This window comes from Procambarus clarkii, chromosome 13 (genome assembly GCF_040958095.1).
Source record: "Procambarus clarkii isolate CNS0578487 chromosome 13, FALCON_Pclarkii_2.0, whole genome shotgun sequence".
Classification (NCBI taxonomy): Eukaryota; Metazoa; Arthropoda; class Malacostraca; order Decapoda; family Cambaridae; genus Procambarus; species Procambarus clarkii.
Genome location: NC_091162.1, coordinates 47,986,885 through 48,007,658, shown reverse-complemented (window position 1 = coordinate 48,007,658; position 20,774 = coordinate 47,986,885). Strand labels below are relative to the sequence as shown.

Sequence of the window (20,774 nt, the reverse complement as noted above, 5' to 3'; positions counted from 1 at the left end):
AACCTACAAAATCCTCAGGGGAATTGACAGGGTAGATAAGGATAAACTGTTTAATTAACATGGGTGGTACGGGAATAAGGGGACACAGATGGAGACTGAGTACCCAAATGAGCCACAGGGACGTTAGAAAGAAATTTTTCCAGTGTCCGGGTAGTTAACAGATGGAATGTCAATGTAAGTATAGTATGCTCATGTAAAATGTCTGTGTAAGTATAATATGGTCATGTAAAGTGTCAGTTTAAGTATAATATGGTCATGTAGAGTATGTCAGTGTAAGTATAGTATAGCCATATAAAGTGTGCATTTAATACAGTATTCGACTATATATTTTAGTAACTAAATGTGGGAGGCCTTATCTTTATGGATGATACCTAGACAAGCAGATATGGACATGGATGAACACTCCTCGTGGTTGAGGCTGGCATCAACACATGTACTGGTTGTGCCAAGTAGTTGTTAACTGTGCTTCTTCTTCTTCAATTACACCTGTCATAGTGCACTCACAAATAATAGCAGTAACCTAATATGACAGCTATATCAGGGAACTATTATAATTTTTTAAATAAAGATCTGAGAATATTGCTCACCCTATTTTGTCTCGACTAGTGTTCTAACCGACTCACCCTATATCTACCTAACATAACTGGCCAGGAATGTAGAGATAATAAGAGGGTTTCGGTAAGGACACCTCCCTGATTTGTAGACAAAGATCGTGTTGATAATGGGAGCACTTTACAACCTATAACACAGTTTTCCAAGGGAAAATTTTTTGGAGCTCGATTTGCCCTGGTGAGACGTGTTAACTTTAAATGACGACTCACTGTGGCCTTCTCCCACTGATGCCTTCTCTGTTTTGTCTAGATGTCATCACGAAGGTTAGAGGGCCCACATTTACTCTATTTTGGTATTGATAATTAAGTTGATTAAATGAAAATATTTTTATGATGTTTACAGTCCAAAGACTGATGTATTAAGAATGTTTCCTATTATTTGGGGGTAAAATTAATAGCGACATGTGGCAATGATACTCCCCGTTTTCTACTGAAGAAAATAATCTGTGCTATATCTTCTATGAGTTAATTTGTTTATTACAAAAAAGGCAGCAATATTATCTGCATAATGTATTAAAAGTTAGTAAATGGTATCGGTTTTCCGACAAGTATACTATGACCATGTAAAGTATGTCATTGTAAATATAGTATGATCATGTAAAGTATGTCATTGTAAATATAGTATGATCATGTAAAGTATGTCAGTGTCTCTATAAGTATTCTCAATATTTATTAGGCTTTTATTCATATCATCTATGTTGAGGTAACTTGTATTACAAGTTAGGTTTTGGGTCAGGATGGCTCAGAGTCTTTTAATCCTGTACACTCGTGACAGAGAATATATTAATGTTTTAACATTAAAGCTTCGTTCCATCAGCTTGGCCAAAACATCTTTCTAGTCTAATTATGCAGCCCCTCTTCCTGTTTTGGTAGTACTTATAGTAACGATGAGCACCATAGTACATATATCGACTTACAACGCAAACCTAAAGTAGAAATCTGTTCTATTGAATTTGGACGAACCGGAAAAGGTTTTGTATCTATGTTGCTAAGACAACCTAAACTCACCTTATCAAACATTCCTAGGACTAATACACGCTAACTGAGGCCTAATATAGTACATATGTGTGCTATACTACGCATAGGAATATTTAAAAAAAATTGCTTAATTTTATTATAACTATATAATGAATAGTACCAAATTCTACTATATAATTGCTTAGCACGTCAATATTTATACTATGGTGTACATAGCTACAATAACTACTGTCTAAACAGGAGGATGGGTTGAATTATGATATATTTTATTATTTTCTGTCTAAAATAACTATGTTTTAAATTTCAGGGAAATTGATTGGTTAATAGCAAAACTACACTTATAAATATATAGAATCGGGTCCAAGAACTAACTTCTGATGAACTTTTAAGATATATCTGCTCAAGTCTGTAGAGTTTAATTATATCCGTAAGAACTCTTTTAAGACTGCAGTGAGGATTAAAACTGAAAAAAATCGGCCATAAACTAGTCGCTGACAAATTTCGGTCTTTAAATGGACTTTGAAAAAATTTGGTCTCAAATTGAACTCTGAAAAAAATCAGCCTGAAACTATGTGACAGAGCGATGACTTTTTGGGAGTTTGCTAAATACAGTGGTCAGCAGCAGTGACTTTTGGGAGTTCATTCAATCTGGTGGTCGGCAGCGAGAATTTTTTTGGGAGTTCACTCAATACCATGGTCTGCAGATATGATCTTCCCCCAAAAAAATAAATAAAAAATTATTGCTAAGCTGTCAATCCTACTACTATAGACCTCCAGGAAGTACCAATAAGTAGTGCTGGACCACCAGGAAGTATCAATATGTAGTGATAGACCACCAGAAAGTTAATTTTGTATTATTGAAGTTGGACAAACCTAAAACTTCTTTACCCGAAATAAACTTTACCTGAATTTACTTGAGGGACACTAACACTCTAGTGGCCTCGACGAGGACAGGAAGCAGGTGACTTGTCAAACGAACCCACAATTGTCCTGGTGATTTTTCAAGCTGGATTTTAAAATTCAAAATAGTTTTGGGATTTACGAAATCGGCGGGTAAGCGGTTCCGTGGATTTATTACCTGAGGGTCAAAAAGCATCTTCAGTTTTGTGTTCCACAATGTGACTTATTGAGCTTGAACCCGTTGCTCCTTGTTTGTCTTACATCTGACCTTTGAAGGAATTGTCTGGATAAACAGCTTTTAAATTTGTTAAGTATTTTAATAAGTGTCGATGAGATCCGTCCCGCGAAGCCTGGTCTGTAGTGTTGATAGCCCTGTGACCCCTCAACCCTTACTGGTAAGACAGCTCATGTCTTAGTATAAGACCTTACCAAAACAAACCTCCACCAGCAATCCTAGGCCTAACACAGTACACACACACATATATATATATATATATATATATATATATATATATATATATATATATATATATATATATATATATATATATATATATATATATATATATATATATATATATATATTATTATTATAAGTGTAATACACTCTATAGTAAATCACTTCTTTTCTTCACCTTAAAAGTACGAAAATGAGTTTTGGAGAACTCCTATTTCAATTAAGCCCTGATGCTAGGAAAATAGTTAGAGGGATAGAAGCCCTAAACCAGAAAATAATAAATACAGAATATGCGGTCATATTCAATGAAACATGTTTGAAAGAAAACCTGCTGCCAGTATACACCAATATAAACCCACATGACCCAGCAGTCCGCAATACAGAGTTTACCTATAGGTATAGGCAAGAGCTCATTCGGCATCAACTAAACAAGAGGAAGGAAGCCCTCCAAACCTTTATAGAGCAGGCGGAGCATCTGTTAAACAAATGGACCCAGTACGACATCCCTATCCAACTCAAGCAAACCATCAACAGTGAACTATTTAACCTGAAACAACAACATAAAACTCTTGTAGAAACAAAAACACTCCGTAAGTTAACATCCCTAAACGGTGGACAGCTAAAAATCCCTCGTCCTAAAGATGGCTACTTTAACCTGACTTCTTATGATCTTACCCAGGACCAACGAGACCTCTTAAATCTTGGTCTAAATTGTCAATTCTTATCTAAACCAAAGATGCATCAAAAACGCCTGGAAATCGAAATGCTTCTGGACGATATCCATAAGCTAGAAGACAACAAAAAAGTCATCACCACTGACACACTTCAAGCTGAACTACTTGCAGAAGCAGGGAAAAAACGAGGAACATATTCATCTACAATCTTAACCCCACGACTCAAAGAAGCAGCGAAACAACTAAAAAATCTGAAAGACGTAACAATAAGAAAAGCCGACAAAACAGCAGCATATGTATTGATTCCTACCCATGAATACATGAACAAAATTAGCGACATCCTAAGTGACGACTCCAAATTTCAACGAATCACGAGGAACCCCGTAGAAGACCGTAAGCGGAAAGTAAACAAAACAATTACAGCAATCAACGCAAAGAAAAGGTAGTGTGCATTTCAATAAACTTCAAGGCGACTATGGCTTAGGATATGCCTACGGCAATGTTAAGACGCATAAACCAAGTAACCCACTACGCCCTATAATCAGCCAAATACCAACCCCAACTTATCACCTGGCAAAGAAACTCAATGAACTCCTAACTCCATACACTCCAAGTAAGTTTAGTCTACAATCATCAGCAGATTTCCTAGAATTGATCAAATCTACCCAGCCCGATGGAATCATCGCTTCCCTGGACGTTGAATCCCTTTTTACCAACGTCCCAGTCGACACAACCATAAGAATGATACTGGACAGAGTATACAGAGACGAGAGCACCCCCAAATTAGACATACCTGAGCCACACTTGAAAAGTCTTCTCGAAGCATGTACAAAGGAAGCCCCTTTCATCAGTCCACAAGGAGACATGTATTTACAAATAGACGGAGTAGCAATGGGCTCCCCCTTAGGAGTTTTATTTGCTAATTTTTATATGGGAACCATCGAAGATAGGGTCTTCAGTAGCAGACAAAAACCAACTGTATACTGCCGTTATGTAGATGACATATTCGTAATAGTAAAAGACTCAGATGAACTAACTGACCTAAAAAGACACCTAGAGAGAGAGTCAGTACTCCGATTTACACATGAAAATAGTGAAAATAACAGTCTGCCATTCTTGGATGTACTAATAACAAAAACAGGAACCTCTTTAAGCACCAACGTATATACCAAGCCCACCAACATAGGATTATGCCTGAACGGTAGAAGTGAGTGCCCCCAAAGATACAAAGCCAGTGTTCTCAATGCTTATATTCGTCGAGCGCTTACCCACTGCTCTGAATGGAGCAACGTGAGTAGAGAGTTTGAAAGAGTAACTCAGGTATTGGTGAACAACGGATATAGCAACGCGGAAATAAACGCTGCTATAAGAAGACACTTGGACCGTTGGTATAATTCAGAACCTAGAACAGAAACCACAACACCCCCAATAAAATTATATTACAAATCAACCATGCACAGTGAACATATAAAAGAGGAAAGAATAATGAAAGAAATAATCCGTAAAGAAGTAAAAAGCACTACTCCTAACCAAAACATAAACCTGATAATATTCTACAAAACCAAGAAGACTTCCGAACTCCTTATCAAAAACAGCCCGAAGCCGACGGAGAACCCTCTACAGCAGTCAAGCGTTGTATACATGTACACTTGCCCCCACGAAGGATGTAACCTTCAATGTAAGTACATAGGTATGACGTCAACCAAGCTGACGAGGCGTTTGACATGCCATCTTCAATCTGGTGCCCCTAGGAATCACATGAGACAAGCCCATGACATTACTCTAACAAGAGAAATGTTGAACAAGAATACTTGCATAATAGACAAAACCCAAGATTCAAGAAGATTACAAATTCTTGAGGCAATTCACATAAGAATAGAGCGACCTACCATGAACACCCAAATCACGGAACTATTTACTCTACCCACCATGAGAGTAAGGACAAGACAAGAACATATCGATGCCAACACAGAAGACAATGTCCAACATAACAGGCCAATTACACTGGATTAATCTTTGTGTTTAGATAGGAGATGCCTCGTATGGGCCAATAAGCCTTCTGCAGCCCCTATGTTTATCCCTTATGTATCCCCCCATGTTTTCACCTTCATTGTATTATCACCTGACCTAATGCGGGTATAAAATCAACTAGTATTGTAAGATCTGTTCACTTGAGAATGAACCATGGAGGTTCGAAACGTCGTGCAAATTATACAAATAAGTGTAATACACTCTATAGTAAATCACTTCTTTTCTTCACCTTAAAAGTACGAAAATGAGCTTTGGAGAACTCCTATTTCAATTAAGCCCTGATGCTAAGAAAATAGTTAGAGGGATAGAAGCCCTAAACCAGAAAATAATAAATACAGAATATGCGGTCATATTCAATGAAATATATATATATATATATATATATATATATATATATATATATATATATATATATATATATATATGCACAGACTACCCTATTCCAGTAGCTGAAGTTTAGAACTTTTTAGACACTCAACCCACCAGGAGACTCGAACACTGGCCAACAAGGTGGCAGTTGCATGCTGTATCCACTACGCTATACTTCAAAGCCATAAGAGAGGTAGGAATTCTGGGGTATTTAACCAACCAGAAATTCCAATCCTCTCCCAGGCGATGAGATAGTGTGGGACCTCGGATGCTCTTTCATCGGTTTCCTGTTATATGGGAAAACTCAGTGCCAAATGCTTAATGCACAGACTACCCTATTCCAGTAGCTGAAGTTTAGAACTTTTTAGACACTCAACCCACCAGGAGACTCGAACACTGGCCAACAAGGTGGCAGTTGCATGCTGTATCCACTACGCTATACTTCAAAGCCATAAGAGAGGTAGGAATTCTGGGGTATTTAACCAACCAGAAATTCCAATCCTCTCCCAGGCGATGAGATAGTGTGGGACCTCGGATGCTCTTTCATCGGTTTCCTGTTATATGGGAAAAACTCAGTGCCAAATGCTTAATGCACAGACTACCCTATTCCAGTAGCTGAAGTTTAGAACTTTTTAGACACTCAACCCACCAGGAGACTCGAACACTGGCCAACAAGGTGGCAGTTGCATGCTGTATCCACTACGCTATACTTCAAAGCCATAAGAGAGGTAGGAATTCTGGGGTATTTAACCAACCAGAAATTCCAATCCTCTCCCAGGCGATGAGATAGTGTGGGACCTCGGATGCTCTTTCATCGGTTCCTGTTATATGGGAAAACTCAGTGCCAAATGCTTAATGCACAGACTACCCTATTCCAGTAGCTGAAGTTTAGAACTTTTTAGACACTCAACCCACCAGGAGACTCGAACACTGGCCAACAAGGTGGCAGTTGCATGCTGTATCCACTACGCTATACTTCAAAGCCATAAGAGAGGTAGGAATTCTGGGTATTTAACCAACCAGAAATTCCAATCCTCTCCCAGGCGATGAGATAGTGTGGGACCTCGGATGCTCTTTCATCGGTTCCTGTTATATGGGGAAACTCAGTGCCAAATGCTTATGCACAGACTACCCTATTCCAGTAGCTGAAGTTTAGAACTTTTTAGACACTCAACCCACCAGGAGACTCGAACACTGGCCAACAAGGTGGCAGTTGCATGCTGTATCCACTACGCTATACTTCAAAGCCATAAGAGAGGTAGGAATTCTGGGGTATTTAACCAACCAGAAATTCCAATCCTCTCCAGGCGATGAGATAGTGTGGGACCTCGGATGCTCTTTCATCGGTTCCTGTTATATGGGAAAACTCAGTGCCAAATGCTTAATGCACAGACTACCCTATTCCAGTAGCTGAAGTTTAGAACTTTTTAGACACTCAACCACCAGGAGACTCGAACACTGGCCAACAAGGTGGCAGTTGCATGCTGTATCCACTACGCTATACTTCAAAGCCATAAGAGAGGTAGGAATTCTGGGTATTTAACCAACCAGAAATTCCAATCCTCTCCCAGGCGATGAGATAGTGTGGTTAAATACCCCAGAATTCCTACCTCTCTTATGGCTTGAAGTATAGCGTAGTGGATACAGCATGCAACTGCCACCTTGTTGGCCAGTGTTCGAGTCTTCCTGGTGGGTTGAGTGTCTAAAAAGTTCTAAAACTTCAGCTACTGGAATAGGGGTAGTCTGTGCATTAAGCATTTGGCACTGAGTTTTCCCATATAACAGGAACCGATGAAAGAGCATCCGAGGTCCCACACTATCTCATCGCCTGGGAGAGGATTGGAATTTCTGGTTGGTTAAATACCCCAGAATTCCTACCTCTCTTATGGCTTTGAAGTATAGCGTAGTGGATACAGCATGCAACTGCCACCTTGTTGGCCAGTGTTCGAGTCTCCTGGTGGGTTGAGTGTCTAAAAAGTTCTAAACTTCAGCTACTGGAATAGGGTAGTCTGTGCATTAAGCATTTGGCACTGAGTTTCCCATATAACAGGAACCGATGAAAGAGCATCCGAGGTCCCACACTATCTCATCGCCTGGGAGAGGATTGGAATTTCTGGTTGGTTAAATACCCCAGAATTCCTACCTCTCTTATGGCTTTGAAGTATAGCGTAGTGGATACAGCATGCAACTGCCACCTTGTTGGCCAGTGTTCGAGTCTCCTGGTGGGTTGAGTGTCTAAAAAGTTCTAAACTTCAGCTACTGGAATAGGGTAGTCTGTGCATTAAGCATTTGGCACTGAGTTTTCCCAATATAACAGGAACCGATGAAAGAGCATCCGAGGTCCCACACTATCTCATCGCCTGGGAGAGGATTGGAATTTCTGGTTGGTTAAATACCCCAGAATTCCTACCTCTCTTATGGCTTTGAAGTATAGCGTAGTGGATACAGCATGCAACTGCCACCTTGTTGGCCAGTGTTCGAGTCTCCTGGTGGGTTGAGTGTCTAAAAAAAATATATATATATAATATATATATATATATATATATATATATATATATATATATATATATATATATATATATATATATATATATATATATATATATATATATATATAATAATATATATATATATATATATATATATGCAAAATTAGGCCTAGAAAAATTATGGTTTGTTTTTACTTATATTTGTTATTTACTCCTTAAATTAATAGTAAATAGCCTGGTGTAATGGTGGTCTTTAGTTCTCTCGACCAAACGTTACTTAAAGTACTATCGCCCTCAGGAGTCTGCGTTGCTAAAAACAATGTGTCATCTCCTTGTCTGTGTCACACTCACACTCACATTCCATAACTGTTTACCTTAACACTGACAACATTTATATAGAGATGCAAGTAAAACATCCTGACTACTCACCGCCTTAAGTTCCTCAGTGATTGCCTGCTCCAGTTTGAACCTTGGGAAGTAAAGATCTACTTTCTCCTCTTTCAGGTTGGTGAGGGCGTGGCGGAGGGTGTCGTGGGAGAGGCGCCGGCAACATGGCGTCCAGGGGCGTGGCGGAGTTGCCAGGGGCGACGCCGGGGGTGTTTGTGAGGCAGCAACACCAACATGGACGCCGCCTTCCCCTTGTACGGCATCTCTAACACCGTCGCTCCCAGCTCACTCGAGACTCCTGCAACCACAGACCACTGTAACCAGTGTTCACATCTCAGGACTGTCACACTAGTCTACTGCAACCACAGTCAACTGTAACCAGTGTTCACTCTCAGGACTGTCACACTAGTCTACTGCAACCACAGTCCACTGTAACCAGTGTTCACTATCAGGGCTGTCACAATAGTCTCCTACAACCACAGTCCACTGTAACCGGTGTTCACTCCTCAGGGCTGTCTAAATATTATATATATATATATATATATATATATATATATATATTATATATATATATATATATATATATATATATATATATATATATATATATATATATATATATATATATATATATATATATATATATATATATATATATATACATGCATATGCATATGTGTATATACCCTTACCAAATCTGAATTTTTGAAGTTGGGTCATCATGTCAACAATGCTGTGTTGGCTCGGGGTGGTGAAGAACTTCTGCTTGGTTGTTTGGGTTAGGTTGAATTGATTCAACCAGAAACCTTTGAAGTAGACGGTGTTGACCAGCGCCATCAGTGTCGTGGCCACGTCGCTCTCTGTCACCACAGTTGGGATCTTGCCTCGCGTTGTTTTGTTCACGAACTGGTTGATTGTCGCAGCTGCTTTGGCCGCCTGTCAAAATAACGATAAGATTAAGCTCAGTGCCTTTACGTGACTCTTCAATCCATCACATTATAAGCTGACAATAGTTTCTACCGACCTTTCAAGGGGGAGAGTTAGAGAAGTAACATAAAGAAGTTCTTTGGATTTTAAGAAAAAAGTTTTCTGAATCCAATTTCAGAGGATTACAAGTTAACTGTTGTAGAGAATCTGAGCTCAGGTGTTCAGACAAGACCTTAGTGATGGTGCACAAGACACCATAAGACCACAGCTCAGGTGTTCAGACAAGACCTTAGTGATGGTGCACAAGACACCATAACATGGTGGTGACCACAGCTCAGGTGTTCAGACAAGACCTTAGTGATGGTGCACAAGACACCATAACATGGTGGTGACCACAGCTCAGGTGTTCAGACAAGACCTTAGTGATGGTGCACAAGACACCATAACATGGTGGTGACCACAGCTCAGGTGTTCAGACAAGACCTTAGTGATGGTGCACAAGATACCATAACATGGTGTCGTGTGTCATCACCATACCCTCCCCCTCATACCATCACCCTACCCTCCTCCTCATACCATCACCCTACCCTCCCCCATCAACCTACCCTTCCCCTCACACAATCACCCTACCCCCCTTCACACTATCACCCTACCCTCTCCCCCTCACAACATCACCCTCCCCTCCCCCTCACACCATCACCCTACCTTTCCCCTCACCCCGATCAACCTACTCTCTCCCCCTCACAACATCACCCTTCCCCCTCACACCATCACCCTACCCTCACCCTCACACAATCACCCTACTCTCCCCCTTACACCATCTCCCTACCCTCCCCTCCCTCCCCCCCTTACATCCACCACTCAACCCTCACCCTCACACAATCACCCTACCCCTCTCGCCTCACACCACAACCCTAACCCTACCCCTCACACTACCACCCTACCCCTCCCCACCTCACACTATCTCCCTATCCTCCCCTCCCCCCTCACATCCACCACCCTACCCTCCCTCTCACACCATCACCTTCCCCTTCCCCTGACGCCATAATCCTCCTTTCCCCACACTCCCTCTTCCTCTCCCTACCCCTCTCCCCTCACACCATCACCCTACCCTTCCACCTCACACCATCACCCTACCCTCCCCTCCCCTCCCATTACCCTCCCCCTCACACCGTCACCCTGCCCTCTCCCCTCACTCAATCACCCTACCCTACCCCGTCATACCCATCACCCTTCCTTCCCCTCACACCATCACCCTACCCTCCCCCTCTCACCTATCACCCTACCCTCCCCCTCACACCTATCTCCCTACCATCCCCCTCACCCTCTTCACCCTACCCTCCCCCTCACCCCATCACCCTACCCTCCCCCTTCACACCCATCACTCTACCCTCCCCCTTCACACCCATCACCCTACCCTCCCCTGTCACCCTCATCATCCTACCCTCCCTCCTCCCCTCATTACCCTACCCTCCCCCCATCACACCCAACACCCTACCCTGCCCTGTCACCCTCATCGCCCTACCTTTCCCGAACCCTCATCATCCTACCCTCCCCCTCACCCGCATCACCCTACCCTCCCCCCCTCACACTCCTTTACCGTGAGGACTACCTCCAGAAAGCAGATGTCCTGCTCTCTTACTCCCGCACTTATGCCCAATGACTTCTAACCCTTTGGATCGCCTTAAAACTTCCTTTAACCGCAAACTAAGACAGCTCTCTAGTCTTTGTCCTCCTGACTTCGATCTCAATAAACGTTTCCGTGTCATCTGCCCTTCTCTTCCTTATTTTTAGGGTCTATCTAAGACTCATAAACCTGGTGTTCCTCTTCGTCCAATCATTTATTCACGGGGCTCTGTCAGCTATCCTCTTGCCTACTGGCTCGCTAAAACCCTGACGCCTTACCTTGGCACTTTTTCTCCTGCCCACCTTCATCACGCTCAGGACTTAATAGAAAGACTGCGCCTGTAGCCATCCTGTACGATGCTTAGTCATGATGTCGACTCTCTGTTCACTAATGTTCCCCTCGATGACGTTCTCTCTTTCCTTAGACAGAAGGCTACTGGGGGTCCTTCTTCCTCTCTCGCTTCCCACTGACGTTTTCCTTAAACTCATTAGACTCTGTGTTGACTCTCCTTCTCTTTCAATGGTAAATATTACACTCAAACTCGGTGTCGCTATCGGTTCCCCTCTCTTCCCTGTTCTTGCCAATTTCTACATGGAATACTTCGAGACTGTTCTTCTTCTACCTCTTCCTTCTGTTGATACTCGTCCCTCTCTCTGGCTTCGCTATGTTGATGACATTTTTTCTTTATCGCCTCATGACCTTCGTCTTTTCCAGCCTTTCCTCGCCTCTCTTAACAATCAGGCTCCTTCCATCCATTTCAAAGTTGAATGGGAATCTATTTCCCTCCTTCCTTTCCTTGACGTTCACGTTCACAGCTCTGTGTCCGGGTTCTCTTTCTCTGTCTACCGCAAACCCCTGCATAGCGGCATGTACATTCACTTCTTTTCCTACCATCCTCCTTCTGTTAAGAAAAGTGTCCTCGTCTCTCTCTTCCTCCGCGCTCTACGCATCAGCGACCCTCAGTTTCTTGATTCTGAAATTGCCTTTATCTACAAATCATTCTCTCGCCTTGGTTACCCTTTGTATTTTATATACTGTGCCTACTCTCAAGCTAATCGAAATTTCTTTCATGCTAAACCTGCTTCCAACTCTAGTAGCACTGTGCTCTGCCTTCCCTTCATATCTGAACTCAAAACGTTTACTAACACCTTTCATCCTCTTGACATAATTCGCAGCAATCTAGTTCACACTGCTCCTCCTGCTTCTAATGCCGCTGGTGTCTAATCTATTTCCTGTTCGTCTTGTCCTCTCCAATACTTAGGTGAAACTGGCCGTACACTTAATGACAGACTTAAAGAACACAAAGAAGTGTTAAGTCTGCAGACACAAACAATGCTCTCGTCTGTCATGTTTGGGATTCTTATCATTCTATTGACTGGTCTTCCTTCAAAATAATCTTTCCTGCCTCTACACAGACGCCGTCGTGTTGAATCGGCTCTGATACACAACATAACCAACATGAACTTGAGTGCTGGTTTTATTGCTGTTGACTCTCACCTTTCACAGTATATACTCAACTGCTCTAAACTTTCTAACAAGCGTGACCTAACGTAGGCTTACCCTTCCATTTATCTTAGTTTGTTTCTTTCTTTCTTTTCCTTGTTTTCTCTAACGATCCCTTTTTTTATTCCTTATTATATTTTAATTATTTCTTATTCCTTTATTTTTTAAGAATTATTTCTTATTCCTTTATTTTTAAGAATTATTTCTTATTCCTTTATTTTTTAAGAATTATTTCTTATTCCTTTATTTTTTAAGAATTATTTCTTATTCCTTTATTATACTTTACCTTTCGTACCTTCTGCCTTGCTTTTTCCTCCTCTATGATTTCCTTCTCCTTATCTCTCTCTTGCCAATTTTTTCTCATCACTATCGACTTGAGAATGGTATATCTAGGATATCTTGAGATGATTTCAGGACTTAGCGTCCCCGCGGCCCGGTCCTCAACCAGGCCTCCTTTTTGTTACATACCCCCAGGAAGCAGCCCGTAGCAGCTGGGCTGCTACAGGCTGTTTCTGGGGTATGGGAGCTCTGCGGGTACCTGGGCCCGTACCCAGCAGGTACGGGCCCAGGTACCTATTTACTGCTAGGTAACAGGGGCATCAAGGTGAAAGAAACTTTTTGCCCATTTGTCTCCGCCTCCATCGGGGATCGAACCCGGAACCTCAGGACTATGAATCCGAAGCGCTATCCACTCAGCTCTCTGGCGCCCGTACAGGACGGGCCGAAACGTCGTCTTCCCTTCACTTTCTAATGTGTGGGGTTGGTCAACATATTTCCGTCACGTTATTGTGACTCCTCGTCTGCACTCTAGAAGTTCTCTACCCTGCTGTCGCGCTGTTGACGAGGCCAGGAGATACTATAGAAGTTCTCTACCCTGCTGTCACACTGTTGACGAGGCTAGGAGATACTCTTGAAGTGCTCTACCCTGCTGTCACACTGGTAACGAGGTCTTGAGGGACTCTTGAAGTACTCTACCCTGCTGTCACACTGTTGACGACGCATTGAGGGACTCTTGAAGTACTCTACCCTGCTGTCACACTGGGGACGAGGCCTTGAGGGACTTTGAAGTACTCTACCCTGCTGTCACACTGGTGACGAGGCCTTGAGGGACTCATGAAGTACTCTACCCTGCTGTCAAACTGGTAACGAGGACTTGAGGGACTCTTGAAGTACTCTACCCTGCTGTCACACTAGTAACGAGGTCTTGAGGGACTCTTGAAGTACTCTACCCTGCTGTTACACTGGGGACGAGACCAGGAGGCTTCATGTGAATTATAATATTTCACAAATAAATATAGACAGAAGGTGATATGCAGAAATAGACTGACCTGTGAGAAGTCGATATTCTCCACCTCTTTCTTAAGGACATCTCTGATGCAGTCCCGAAGAGGGAAGCCGCTCTTCACATACACTTTGTTGGCCAAGTCTATCACATAGTCACTCGTGTTGCTCTGTCTCTCTGCGTTTCTGTAGGGGCATCTTAATTATTATATATAATGCATGCGTTTATAAACGCTCATAAATAACAAGTTACAGAGGACTCAAATATTCAATTATACATATAATAATTAAGATGACAAGTAAGGAATGTGAGTGGACTCACAGACGGTCGAGGGCCCTGTAGGTAGCCAGAGTGGTTGAAGGGTCTCTGAGACGAAGGGTGTCCTGCAGCTGCTGACGAGTCCTGCCAGCAGACCCAAAGTAGGCCAGGACCAGGGCGGTCCACACGCTGTAGGGCGAGAAGAAAAAGTTTCCTGTGGCGGTGGGTGGATAGAGCTGCTTGAAGAGGTCCAAGCTGAAGGGGGTGATGTGGGCCAGGTCAGGTGGGGAGGTCACCACCAGCTTGTCATTGTTGGAGATACACTGAGGCCTCACCACACTCACCAGCGTCACCACCAACACTGCTGCACACCACAGCTTCCTCATACTGTGGGGAAGAGGACTGTAGCAGCGGCGCTCCACCAACACTGATGACTACTTTATTATATTACAAATAACAATATCTTATTGAATTAAATATTTATACAAGTAGAAGCTCGCAGTCGTGTGAGGAGAGTTGTGGTGTAATAGTTTTGTTGGTGATAGGTGGTGGTGATGGAGGGTGGGGGGGGGGGGGTGGGAGCGGGGTGCGGGGGATGGATGGTAGTGATGGGTGCAGGTGATGGGGTGCTGGTAATGGACGGTGGTGATGGGTGGTGGTGATAGATGGTGGTAATGGGTGGTGGTGATGGGTGGTGGTGATGGGTAGTGGTGAGGCACTATACACTCACCCACTGTAGACACTCACCCATTACACACACACACACACACACATACCGGTGTTGGGTGGTGACTGATCAGTGGTACAGTAAATTAGTGAACTGTAACACAACGATACAGTGACTGACTCCAGAGCTTTGTGTAGATCTACTAGCACTTAGTGAATCACCAAGTGGGAGACAACGACGGATTACCATCGTCATCCATACATCGTCATTACTCATCTGGTTGTGTGAGCGGGAGGCAGACTGGTATGCACCCCTCACTGGTCAACTAATCAGGTGTACAGATTGAGGTAAAATATTATCAAATTCTTGTTCATGATATCATATATATATATTTAAAAATCTCAAAGTGGCTCATCTTAGGTAGAAGTTAACGCTTACGGGACCCCCGTAACACACGCACGCATGCACACGTACGTTTGCAAGCACACACGCACGCACACGCAAAAATAAACACACACGCACGCACGCACACTTGCTTGATCTGATATTTACCCTAAATGAGTCGGATATAAGGGAAGTTAAGTTGGAAGTCCCCTTGGGAATGAGTGATCATAGTGTATTGAGCTTTGAGTACCTGGTTGAGCTAGGAATTATCACCCCCCAAAAAAGAACTGGGAAACAAAGGGCTGGCGTACCGAAAGGGAAACTATGAGGAGATGAATAAATTCCTATGGGATATACATTGGGACACAGAACTCGGAACCAAGTCCGTACAAGACATGATGGACTATGTCACCCAAAAATGTCAGGAGGCTGTAAGCAGGTTTGTCCCAGCCCGACAGGAAAAAACAGAGAAGCAAAGGAAGAATTCGTGGTTTAATAGGGAATGTATGAAAGCAAAGGAGCTGAACAAAAGGGCATGGAGGAACTCCCGCAATAACAGAACACCAGAAAGAGAGAGAGATACCAGAGAACCAGGAACGAGTATGTTAATGTGAGAAGAGCAGCTGAGTAAAGGTATGAAAATGATATAGCTAATAAAGCCAAGACTGAACCAAAGCTACTACACAGTCACATCAGGAGGAAGACAACCGTGAAGGAACAGGTGATGAAACTTAGGGTGGGCGAGGACAGGTACACAGAGAAAGACAAAGAGGTGTGTGAAGAACTCAACAAAAGGTTCCAAAAGGTCTTTACAATAGAACAGGGAGAAGTCACGGCGCTAGGAGAGGTGGCAGCAAACAAGGTGACCTTGGAGAGGTTCGAAATTACAAAAGATGAAGTCAAGAAACACCTATTGGAGCTGGATGTGAGAAAAGCTGTTGGGCCGGACGGAATCTCACCATGGGTATTGAAAGAGTGTGCAGGAGCACTTTGCTTGCCACTCTCCATAGTGTATAGTAGGTCACTGGAAACGGGAGACCTACCAGAAATATGGAAGACTGCTAATGTAGTACCAATATACAAAAAGGGTGACAGACAAGAGGCACTGAACTACAGGCTAGTGTCCTTAACTTGTATACCATGCAAGGTGATGGAGAAGATTGTGAGAAAAAACCTAGTAACACATAAGGAGAGAAGACACTTCGTGACAACCCATCAACATGGGTTTAGGGAGGGTAAATCTTGCCTTACAGGCTTGATAGAATTCTACTATCAGATGACAAAGATTAAGCAAGAAAGAGAGGGATGGGCGTGCTGCATTTTTTTGGACTGTCGGAAAGCCTTTGACACAGTACCCCATAAAAGGTTGATGCATAAGCTGGAGAAACAGGCAGGAGTAACTGGTAGGGCGCTCCAGTGGATAAGGGAGTACCTAAGCAACAGGAAGCAGAGAGTTACAGTGCGGGGTGAGACCTCAGAATGGCGTGAAGTCACCAGTGGAGTCCCACAGGGCTCTGTACGTGGACGTATCCTGTTTCTGATATACGTAAATGATCTCCCAGAGGGTATAGACTCATTCCTCTCAATGTTTGTTGACGACGCCAAAATTATGAGAAGGATTAAGACAGAGGAGGACAGCTTGAGGCTTCAAGAAGACCTGGATAAGCTGCAGGAATGGTCGAACAAATCGCTGTTAGAGTTTAACCCAAGCAAATGTAATGTAATGAAGATAGGGGTAGGAAACAGGTGACCAGATACAAGGTATCATTTGGGAGATGAAATACTTCAAGAGTCAGAGAGAGAGAGAAAGATCTGCGGGTTGATATCACGCCAGACCTGTCCCCTGAAGCTCATATCAAGAGGATAACATCTGCAGCATATGCCAGGTTGGCTAACATAAGAACGGCCTTTAGAAACTTGTGCAAGGAATCTTTCAGAACATTATATACCACATATGTCAGACCAATCCTGGAGTATGCGGCTCCAGCATGGAGTCCATATCTAGTCAAGCATAAGACTAAGCTGGAAAAGGTTCAAAAGTTTGCCACCAGACAAGTACCCGAACTGAGGGAGTATGAGCTACGAGGAGAGACTACGGGAATTAAACCTCACGTCACTGGGAGACAGAAGAGTTAGGGGGGACATGATCATCACATACAAGATTCTCAATGGAATTGATTGGGTAGATAAAGAAAGACTATTTAACACAAGAGGCACACGCACTAGGGGACACAGGTGGAAATTGAGTGCCCAAATGAGCCAAAGAGACATTAGAAAGAATTGTTTCAGTGTCGGAGTAGTTGACAAATGGATTGCATTAGGAAGTGATATGGTGGAAGCTCCATATAAACAGCTTCAAGTGTAGATATGATAGAGCTCCGTAGACTCAGGAACCTGTACATTAGTTGATTGACAGTTGAGACACGAGACAAAAGAGCCAGAGCTCAACCCCTGCAAGCACAACTAGGTACGTACCTACCACAGCCACCCACACACTCACCCATTACTCTCTCTCACACACACACACACACACACACACACACACACACACACACACACACACACACACACACACACACACACACACACATATATATACACATACACACCATATATGGGTTTTCCTCTTTGCCCTGATCTTGCCAATCTCTTTGAAACTGTTCTTCTTCTTCTTCCTTCTATTGATACTCGTCCCTCTCTCTGGCTTCGCCATGTTGATAAGATTTTGCTTCCTGGCCTCATGACCTTAGTCTTTTCCAGCCTTTCCTCTCCTCTCGTAACAGTCTGGCTCCCTCCATCCATTTCAAAGTTGAATGGGAATCTAATTCCTTCCTTCCTTTTCTTGACGTGGCCTCCCCAGCCTCGCCTCCCCAAACTGTCCTCCCAAGCTTGGCTTCCCCAGCCTGGCCTCCCCAGCCTGGCCTCCCCGTCCTCGCCTCCCAAGCTTGGCCTCCCCAGCCTGTCCTACCAAGCTTGGCCTCCCCAGCCTGTCCTCCCAAGCTTGGCCTCCCCAGCCTGTCCTCCCAAGCTTGGCCTCCCCATCCTGTCCTACCAAGCTTGGCCTCCCCAGCCTGTCCTCCCAAGTTTGGCCTCCCCAGCCTGTCCTCCCAAGCTTGGCCTCCCCAGCCTGTCCTCCCAAGCTTGGCCTCCCCAGCATGTCCTCCCAAGCTTGGCCTCCCCAGCCTGGCCTCCCCAGCCTCGCCTCCCAAGCTTGGTCTCCCCAGCCTGTCCTCCCCAGCCTGTCCTCCCAAGCTTGGCCTCCCCAGCCTCGCCTCCTCAGCCTGTCCTCCCCAACCTGGCCTCACCAGCCTGGCCTCCCAAGCCTGGCCTCCCAAGCCTGGCCTCCCAAGACATTCCTCCCCAGCCTGTCCTCCCCGGCCTGTCCTCCCCAGCCTGTCCTCCCCAGCCAGGCCTCCCCAGCCAGTTCTCCCCAGCCTGGCCTCCCCACCATGACATCCCAAGCCTGGCCTCCCCAGCCTGGCCTCCCTAGCCTGTCCTCCCCAGCCTAGCATCCACAGCCTGGCGTCCCCAGCCAGGCCTCCCCAGCCTGTCCTCACCAGCCTGACCACCCCAGCCTGTTCACCCCAGCCTGGCCTCCACAGCCTGGCGTCACCAGCCTGGCCTCCACAGCCTGGCGTCCCCAGCCTGGCCTCCACAGCCTGGCCTCCACAGCCTGGCGTCCCCAGCCTGGCCTCCACAGCCTGGCCTCCACAGCCTGGCCTCCACCGCCTGGCCTCCACAGCCTGGCCTCCACAGCCTGGCCTCCACAGCCTGGCGTTCCCAGCCTGGCCTCCACAGCCTGGCGTCCCCAGCCTGGCCTCCACAGCCTGGCGTCCCCAGCTTGGCCTCCACAGCCTGGCCTCCACAGCCTGGCCTCCACAGCCTGGCCTCCACAGCCTGGCGTCCCCAGCCTGGCCTCCACAACCTGGCGTCCCCAGCCTGGCCTCCACAGCCTGGCGTCCCCAGCCTGTTCACCCCAGCCTGGCCTCCACAGCCTGGCCTCCACAGCCTGGCGTCCCCTGCCTGGCCTCCACAGCCTGGCCTCCACAGCCTGGCCACCACAGCCTGGCCTCCACAGCCTGGCCTCCACAGCCTGGCCTCCACAGCCTGGCGTCCACAGCCTGGCGTCCACAGCCTGGCCTCCACAGCCTGGCGTCCCCAGCCAGGCCTCCACACCCTGGCGTCCACAGCCTGGCGTCCACAGCCTGGCATCCACAGCCTGGCCTCCACAGCCTGGCCTCCACAGCCTGGCCTCCACAGCCTGGCGTCCCCAGCCTGGCCTCCACAGCCTGGCCTCCACAGCCTGGCCTCCACAGCCTGGCGTCCCCAGGCTGTTCACCCCAGCCTGGCCTCCACAGCCTGGCCTCCACAGCCTGGCATCCACAGCCTGGCCTCCACAGCCTGGCCTCCACAGCCTGGCCTCCACAGCCTGGCGTCCCCAGCCTGTTCACCCCAGCCTGGCCTCCACAGCCTGGCCTCCACAGCCTGGCCTCCACAGCCTGGCCTCCACAGCCTGGCATCCACAGCCTGGCCTCCACAGCCTGGCCTCCCAGCCTGGCGTCCCCAGCCTGGCCTCACCAGCCTGGCCTCCACAGCCTGGCCTCCACAGCCTGGCGTCCCCAGCCTGGCCTCCACAGCCTGGCCTCCACAGCCTAGCATCCACAGCCTGGCCTCCACAGCCTGGCGTCCCCAGCCTGGCCTCCACAGCCTGGCCTCCACAGCCTGGCGTCCCCAGCCTGGCCTCCACAGCCTGGCGTCCACAGCCTGGCCTCCACAGCCTGGCCTCCATAGCCTGGCCTCCACAGCCTGCAGCGCTGATTATTTTTAAAAACTATTTCCTGTTCAACTTAATACTTGGCGCTGCTCCCAATAATATGGTGGTGATAGAATATTGTGGTGGTAGAATATGGTGGTGGTAGAATATTGTGGTGGTAGAATATGGTGGTGGTAGAATATGGTGGTGGTAGAATATGGTGGTGGTAGAATATTGTGGTGGTAGAATATTGTGGTGGTAGAATATGGTGGTGGTAGAATATTGTGGTGGTAGAATATGGTGGTGATAGAATATTGTGGTGGCAGAATATTGTGGTGGTAGAATATGGTGGTGGTAGAATATGGTGGTGGTAGAATATGGTGGTGGTAGAATATGGTGGTGGTAGAATATGGTGGTGGCAGAATATGGTGGTGGCAGAATATGGTGGTGGTAGAATATGGTGGTGGTAGAATATGG

General features: G+C 45.5%; 1 pseudogene; it reads right to left on the bottom strand.

The window, feature by feature from the left end:
* Positions 1-20,774, bottom strand: part of LOC138364298 (leukocyte elastase inhibitor-like) — a 40,497-nt pseudogene that overhangs the window by 18,952 nt on the left and 771 nt on the right.